The sequence below is a fragment of the Onychostruthus taczanowskii genome, unplaced genomic scaffold, assembly GCF_017590055.1.
Source record: "Onychostruthus taczanowskii isolate IOZ18803 unplaced genomic scaffold, ASM1759005v1 scaffold11, whole genome shotgun sequence".
Lineage (NCBI taxonomy): Eukaryota > Metazoa > Chordata > Aves > Passeriformes > Passeridae > Onychostruthus > Onychostruthus taczanowskii.
Window position 1 is genome coordinate 16982682 of NW_024497629.1, and position 8800 is coordinate 16991481.

An 8800-nucleotide genomic window follows, 5' to 3' on the forward strand; every position below is an offset into this window, starting at 1 on the left:
ATACGAGTGAGAGGAGACGAGGCAATGCTCATACATCAAACACATTACCATGAATTTTACATGCTCTAAGATACCTACACTGACATAGTAAATTTCTTTCACTTGTTTAAAATATTTCAGCTTTCTGGAAAATAAAGCTTTGTAAGTTTCTCTTTAAGATTTCCTTCCAAAAAACATGATTATCTTCTATTATGTAAAAAAATAAATGGGCGATTGTTCATTACTAAACAATAAATAACATGAATCTTTGTCTCTTTTTACTGCCTTTCATCAGTCTGTTTTAATATCCTGGCCCATCTGGTTTTCATCTTGAGTGTTAATCTTGCCACCAAATATCAGCAAAATCTCAGAAAGTATCACAACCTCCAAAGTTATAACATGGACTACACATAACACATAATCAGGAGCACAAACTAAATGATCAGAAAACAAAAAAACTGCTTTCTCATCTTAGGCAGTCCTAGCACTTTAGGAGATACATAATTTTAAATTGCAGTTGCAATTGTGAAGTTAATGGCATCCCTTTGAATGTCATATTTCACTTAAAGATAGTTCAGCTTTTTGGCTTCAAATATTCAGATATTGTCATTGTTCTAGGATTTTTTTCCTCTTTGTCATTGCAACTAGGGTTGCTTTTAAAAGGTAATATAACTAATTTGCTAAAAACCCTTAAGAATAAATAATTTTAAATTTTCTATTTTATTTTTTAAATGAATGCTATTGTATTGTATTTAAAGGAATGCTATTGTATATATTCTATGTATTGTACTTCTGTTACAAAACATGTATATGGATAACTACATTTCAAAGCACTTGATTTACTATAAGAAAAGACTGTAATGTTTTGCAAACCAGTTTTTCCATCCTAGCTAAATTAAAGCTAAACCTTAACTATAAGTCAGCAGATGTTTCTAGGCATCTGTGACAAACATTGTGAACAGGATGATTCTGATTACACAGTTTTTCCTAGAGACCATATTTTCCTGCTCTAAATCACCTGTGTTGCAGCCCTACAAATTCAAAAGCAGAGGAGCACCATCTAGCTGTTTCTATATCAAAACTGCTGTCCTTTTCTTTAAAAGTAGGTACTAGTTTTGATAGTATTCTTTTCATAAACAATAAGATGTTAAATAATCATAATTGGTTTAGGTGTATTTAAGCATGAACTTACTTGGCACTGTTTAATATTTATTGCGAGATGAATGCAAGAAGATATTCTAATAGACCAGGAATTTAGCAGATTTGTCTTGCTTGGCTCTAGTGTGTGTGTTTGCAGGTGAGATTTGTGGCTAGACAGAGGACATCTCAGCATCGTGCTTCAGCAGGAATGATCTCAGGAATTCATTTTCACTATTCTCAGAGATGTGAGTGAGACCTACTAGTACAGTCAGGCTCTGTCAAAGTCCTTAGGAAAGGGGAAAATAGCAGATCTATGAGATACATCTTCCTAATGTGGGATACACAACCATGGCTCTTCAGTCTTTCCTAAAGAAAACACCTATCAGTCAGATGTATTTCACTTTCTCTTTTTCAACTGTAGAATGTTTTAAAGTGTTTGGGGAACACAATCAGGATTTTTAGTCCCAATTTCAGCAGCATTTCTCTTTGTTGAATACAGCAGAAATATTTCATGCAGACTGCAAGAAAGTGAAGAGTCAGGATCTTTGTTGTAATCAGCTCACCTGCAGACTAATACGGCATACTATCCACTAAAATTTAAAATGGGTAATTTTATGTATTAATTTTTTAGTTTGTCAGCATGCTTCCCTGCAATATATATACTAGCACCAGAAGGAAAAAAGTATTTGGCAAAAACTTAATACCTAATGAGACCTATATAAGCCCACCTATAAAAAAGTCTGGCAGGAGATCTAAGAAAGTCATTGTGTCATTTTTACAGTTTCCCAAATAAAAATTATCTTCATGCTTTAAAAAAGCTCCTAAGGCTGCATATTCAAAGGCACCTGGGGACCTAAACTATATATTCTAGACATTAATTTAATAAATCTAGAAAGACAGTCACACACACAGAAGATCTGTCCTGAAATATGCCTATTTCTTTTCTTTTGTCTGTTAAAAGAAATCTCCAAGCTACAAACTAAACAAGTTCAATCATTGGACTGGGATGAATAAAATTATCTATTCTTAGAAACAACAGAATATGAGTAAACCAAAGTTGAAGAATTGCGTACAGGTCTATAGGCTGTTAAAAAAAAATCTCCGAGCTACAAAATAAACAAGTTCAATCACTGGACTGGGATGAATAAAATTATCTATTCTTAGAAACAACAGAATATGAGTAAACCAAAGTTGAAGAATTGTGTACAGGTCTATAGACTTAATGAGGGAGTTCCTATGGGACAGCAAGAAAAAACAAAGCACATTTATATATGTCAGTGTTATGGTAGAACTTGTAAAGAATTATTAATTGGCTGAAGAAAAAAAAGGACTAACAAGGTGGACAAACAATGATTTAACTCCTTAAACGCAGAAGTTTGTTTAACTGGTTATATAATTCACTTTTATTAGCTGGTAGGCTGGGAAACATATAGCTGCTAGAAATTCAATTCTTCAATTGAAAGAAATATTAGAAACAGCTTTCCATGACTTTCCATAAGGTCAGATTTAACATGCAATGAGCTAAAGCATTCTAATATTGTAAAAGAACATTTAAAGTTAAAATCATCAAAATGTACTTTCATGACCTAGTGCTAATGGCAGTGCTTCTTTGGCTTTGTTTCTTCAGGAACCAGTAAGCTAGAGAAATTTCAGAGACAGACAGAAAAAAACACTCTAAAACTGCAGATGATACCTCATTTTCTCTTTGGATCCTGGAATATTGAACTTTCATAGCCTGGATCATGAAAATTATTTTGATCTGTCAGAAAAAAATACAATTTAAAAAAACACACAGAATAAAGACAAGTATAGAAGAGCTGGTAATTTCACATTTTAAAAAGTTAAAATTCCCAACGCATTCTATAGACCAATATTAGGAACATTATGCCAGCCAACACCTACAATGCTTCTTAAATCTAAGTGTGGTAATCCTGAATTAGTTTAAGAAAGCCAGAAAAGAACCCAGAAGAAACAGTTCAATATCTCTTGCAGTCTACTACCCTCACTGGAAATGGAACAGTGTGTCAGAATATTAAAACAAAGTCACTGGCAAATTTCCAAGGTAACAGCTGTAACATACGCAGCAAAGTCATAAATCATAACAAACAATGTCTGCAGGAACAGAGACAATTTAAATAAAAACAAAAATGGTTATGATTCTCTGTTTCTTGGGAAGATCTATAATCTTGGCCAATACTTAGCCAGAGTATCGATTATCAACACAGCCATGGTGCTCCAGATCACTATGTGCTTTCTGCATCCATGAAGCAAATCCTTTGAATATCCAATCTAAACCTAGAGAGTTGGGTGTGCTTGTACAAGCAATCTCTTTCACAGGTATCTATGAGATGCCAAAGGCCTTCCTATTGCTTTTTCAACTCCTTTTTGTCTATACCTCACAAATTAGTTGATTCACTTTACTGTCCCAGATGCTCCTGCCTTTCATCAACCACACTGATCACATTGTGTTAGTATGTGAAAAAAAACAGATAATTTGTGAGACTGGAGAATGACAAGAAACAGTCTGAGCTCCAAGAGAGCTCTATCTAGACAGAAGCAAACTCCAGCCTGGTAATGTCCCATTTTATTCCACTCCTGTTCTTTATTCACAGTGAAAAATTTGAATTGTCCCGTGCATCTCCAACGACAGATTCAGTCCATGTCTACTGCCAAGTTAAGGAATGAATATCAACCTTCTTGCAGCCAAGAAAAGACTACAATATAGACATTTCAAGCACTCAGAAATGCCACAGATGTTTAAAAACATGCAAGCCCACCCTGTGAGCAGCAGTTTCACACCAGGGCATCAGGGTTGTATTTGTTTTGAGGAGGAGAGCTGTCACTCTGGATGAACTATGAGAGAACAGAAGGACTCTAGAGCTATGTCTAGAACTACATTTTTCTACCTGAGCTGTGGGTACACCTCTCACAAGTGTCTCACTTTGGGTTCACATGACATGGACTCTTGCAAGCTGCAGTCTTCTCTCGGATCCAGAGAAGCAGCCTGGGTAAGAAGAATGAGTACTACTGTTGTATTGTGTTTGTTTTGTCTTCAGCTAGTAGCTCCTTTGACGTTAATTTCAGACTGTACTACCGCTGGAGTCCGTCTCTTCATTTGCCTCCTGTGGGTTAGCAGCTCTCTCTCTTTTTGCCGCGGATCCTCGTCCCTTAAGGCGAAAGCCTTAGGCGCTCCCCTGACCGAGCCCCGGATCGGGAGAGTGCCCCAGTGCTGCCGGCGGTGCTGGCCGCAGCTAGCCGGGACACACCTTAAGGTCAGCCGCCACCGCTGCATACTACAGACTTGACCTCCTCACTCACACATCTTCCTCTTCGAATGCCCCAGTAAGCTGCTAGCCAAGAACCAAGGGGCAGGTATCTGCAGACTCTGGCATTTCTGCAGCTCTTGTTCCTGGTGCCAAATTAGGCTGGTTTGGTTTGGGGTTTTGATTAGGGTTTTTTTTTTCTTCCATTTGTTTTTCCAGAGAGAGAAGGCAGGACAATGGCAAGGTCAAAAGAGCAGCAAGGCAGGTGTTATGATAGTGTGTCAAAGGAAAGTACACTCAGCATTCTGGCAGTGAGGATTAGTCTTCTCTGTTAGGAGCCTAACACTAAAATTTTCAGTTGATTTCTGAGCTTGGGTGGGGGTTTTTTTATAGTCTGTACAAATCCCTGTTTACTTGTTGGCTTACTGCTACAATATTTGTCTAAGAACAGATCCAGTTTAGACCTCTAAGTATACATTGCTGTGAGCAGAGACTGTTTTCAGGTGGAAGAAGAGGTGGCATTGCTGGCAGGCAGGAAGCATCAAGGGTATCATTGTTGGTACCAGATAATATTAGCACATGCAAATTAACAGTTTTCATTTCCAGTACTAATGGAAGTCCTGTTTTCTCTCCCTTGTGTAATAGAAATTTAGTCCAGGCTGCAGGGAGCTCTGAGCAACCTGGTAAAGTGAAAGATGTCCCTGCTTACAGCAGGGGGCTTGGAACTGCATGATCTGTAAGTTCCTTTCCAACCCAAAACATTTTCTGATTGTACAAGAACTCACAGTTACTAAGCAGTGGTTTTGCTTTGTAAAAGCAGTTGACCAGTTCAGTAAGCAAACTACATGGCTGATGATTCTCGTAATCTCTAAAGATTTTTCTTTTTTATGTTTAGAAGTGCAGTAGCCAACAGTCATTGCCAAAGATCCGCTTCCTTCCTGACAATCTTACCTGGACCTCAGCCACATTCCTTCCCTCTTACTCTCTCATTTCCCTGAAACTGTTTTGTTCACTGTGCTTCCTTTTGGTTTCAAATAATGTTGAGAGAGTAAAGCTCTTTCTTAAAGAACATGTAAAAATATGTTGTGTTTACTCCATGCTCTGGTCAAAACAGCAGAGCTGAACCATTTTATCACAATTAATTACAACCTTTTGAAAAAACAAACTTGAGTTTAAATGTTTCTGCGGAGTTTAACAGGACATAAGGGCACCCAGGAAAAAAAGCAATGAACAATTGGTAACTAATTAATTCTGATAGCATTCCTTTGCTTCAGAGTAGTAGGAAGGATTAGATCAGACTAAGAAAACAGATGACTCTCCTGACATGTTGAAAATATATCATTGCAGGTTTCTCACATTAAAAAGTAAAAATGTTTACATGAGCTCCCTATGCTACTTTGTTAGTACCTGCTCATATTCAGAAACTAAATCCTTTAGTCCTTACCTGTGAATCACTTTGGTTAGCCTTGAATTTAATAAATAATGTCTTTATCTCTGTTGATCAGATAGTCTACTTTCATATCAGGAGAACAAGACCAATGTTCCTATGATGTAAAATAAAACTATTGCAAAAATTGCTAGTTGTTTTCCTATTAGTTTTTAGGTGACTTCTGAAACTCAGGTAACATTGAAAGAATTGTTTTAAAAAATTAAGGAACTGTTTTCCCCATAGCATTTTAAGTTTAATAATGGTCCTGACTTTTTCTTTGTAACCAGAAGCATTGATCAGCTTTGATTCAAGTAAAGGTCATCTTCCAGCATGTTTGTTTCTTGTGATTTAAAGGATACAGCCTACTTTTCTAAAATCCAATGTGCTTGTTTATTAGCGAAAGTTTATTTCTTCATTCTTGCTCCACCACAGCCCCTCCCCCCCAAACATGGACATTTCCTTTGTTCAGCAATCAAATATAACTTTTGCAGCAATACGTGCCAGAGCCCAGCTTCATAGTCGGGGTGTAGTGATCCTGATGTTATGATCACAGACAGGTCTGGGACTTCAACATGATTTTCCTTTTTCTCACTGAGGCCAGATATGAATAAAGTCCTGAATTCAATTCTCATACAACATAGGGTCACAGTCTGGAAAAAGTAAGGATCACCACTGAATAATGCAAAGTAGAGAGGCCATGCATAACACCACTGTCAGAAATGAGGCTGTAGTTGACAATATGCCGTCTTTAATAATGGAGCACACTTTAAGTTTCTCATCCTGAAGAGTTCCTTCTGCACTCCCCCCCCCCCTTTCTCCCCTCCCCCTCCAACTTTTTCGCAAACAGATCACTACAATGAAGTAACATTGTTCAAAAATATAGGTCTTGGAGGAGAAGATGTTCCTTTTAACCTGGACACAGATTAGGCAGTGTGAACATCTAACAGCTTACTGCCACTAAGAGGGGACAGGAAATAACAATGGTATTAGCATTGTGTGTATGAAAGGGATAATTTCTTAAGCCTGTTTCACCTTCAAAGATATTTTCTCATGGATATACTGTATGAAAATTGTGTGTCCAACTACTTAAGGTCTCTGCATTTAAAACAAGAGGAGACAAATGTTACCCTTGCTGTAGTTGCAAAATTCAAAATCCCCTTGACATTTATTACACTAGAATTATGATGTCTGATTTGTACTAGACTTGTCAGACTGTTGGAAAGCATACATCATTCCAGTAACATTTTCTCTAGGCTTCTAATAAGACATCCACATTCTAGATCCAAAGTGCTTCCCGTATAGGAAATAAAAAGGACATAGACCTTGCTCAAAAAGACACAGACCTCACTCACTCTATTGTTTCTCTCAAGCTTTGCTCCTCCTGAAGTTTCTCTCTGTAAGAACACCTTGTCTCTTCCTCAGCCCTAAGAAACATTAAAATACATTTTATAGCCCAATATATTGCCAGTAAGAACTCCTTGTTCCAACTGGAAGGCAAAGCAGATGAATTCCACATCACTGAGTATATTCCTAGAGCATAAATACTTTTACAATCCCATTTGAGACTCTATATAGTACTTTTTATTTGAGCAAGTCTAGTGATGCAACTTTCTCCTAGTAATATATTCACTCCCTTATTGCCTGACACATTTTTGCTGCTATCTGCAAGTCCTACATGAGAGTGCCACAAGCTATTTCTTTGCCCTTATGTTCTGCCACTTTTGAGAATTTTGGGTTTAGGCCTCATTTTTACAAATCCTTTAACAGTTTGAGATGTTCAACCCAAACGTCTCTATATGTCTTGTTTCAGTGGAAGGCAGATTATATTTTTTAAGATTATATTTTTTTGTCTTATCAAGACAAAATAAGTTAACATAGGCCATGAACAGGCTATGAATTTGTCATTCAACTGTAACTCCTGTACATACATTACCTCTTGTGAATATTTTCTTTCAAGAGTCAGTGAGAAAGGGTCATCAATCATTCACTTGTTTCTAGGTAAGAGCAGAGTTTTTAACAGCTGTTGAACAATCTGCTATGCTACAAATTAACAGATTAATTCTATAGTGATTTCTCTGTAGGTCCATACCTTATTAACAAAAATGCTCTGTATTTGCCGCCCTGAAAGATTGGCAAAATTATCACAAAAACTCTAGTAATGGGTCTGAAGCCTACTGCTCATGCCCAGTGTTTTTATGGCTAGCCATATCTTCATGAGTCTCAGGCCTTAATTTCCAGCCAACAAAAACTGACGTGAAAATTTCAACTAGATAAACAGAAAGTATTTTTGGAAATGTCATACAGTGCTGCTGGGCTTCATGAAATGATAGATTTTTAAGTTTTTCAGTAGGCATGTGGAAATGTAACATACATGTGGCAAATCAACATAATGCAGCAAGAACAAGGTAATCTCTTCGTTCACATGATGTCTAGCTTTGTGTTACACTGTATCAGAACTACATGAGTTGAAAGAATGCAGAAATTTAAGTATTTAGATAACCACTTCAAAATTATCTCAGACTTTGTAAAACAATCTTTGATCTAAAACTCTGGGTTGCCTTATAAAAGTCAAAAATGTTACCTGTCTCTGGGTTTCAGTATCTTTCAGTCTGCGGATCTCTTCAGCTTTTCCAGTAGATCTTTGTGTCACTTTAAATTTTCATATCCACTTGGTTATTACATAACAAATACTGTTCATATTACAAATCCCTGCTAAGTGATCTATATATCTGTAACTCACTCTTAAATGGAGAGCACCCTTTTACCTTGTTGTGCTATGTTTTGAACAGTCTGACAAAGCTGCTGACTCTTCTCATATGGTTCATTGTATTCTGATGATACAAATATATTTTATCTCTTCCTTGACAAAAGAGAAATTCAAACAACTGAAAAGCAAATGGGTTAACCTTTAGCACTCCCAAGTCTCCCACCTGCCATTTACCTTCTTTCTTATAATCCATTTCTGAATTTTTTTTCCATTTAATATTAG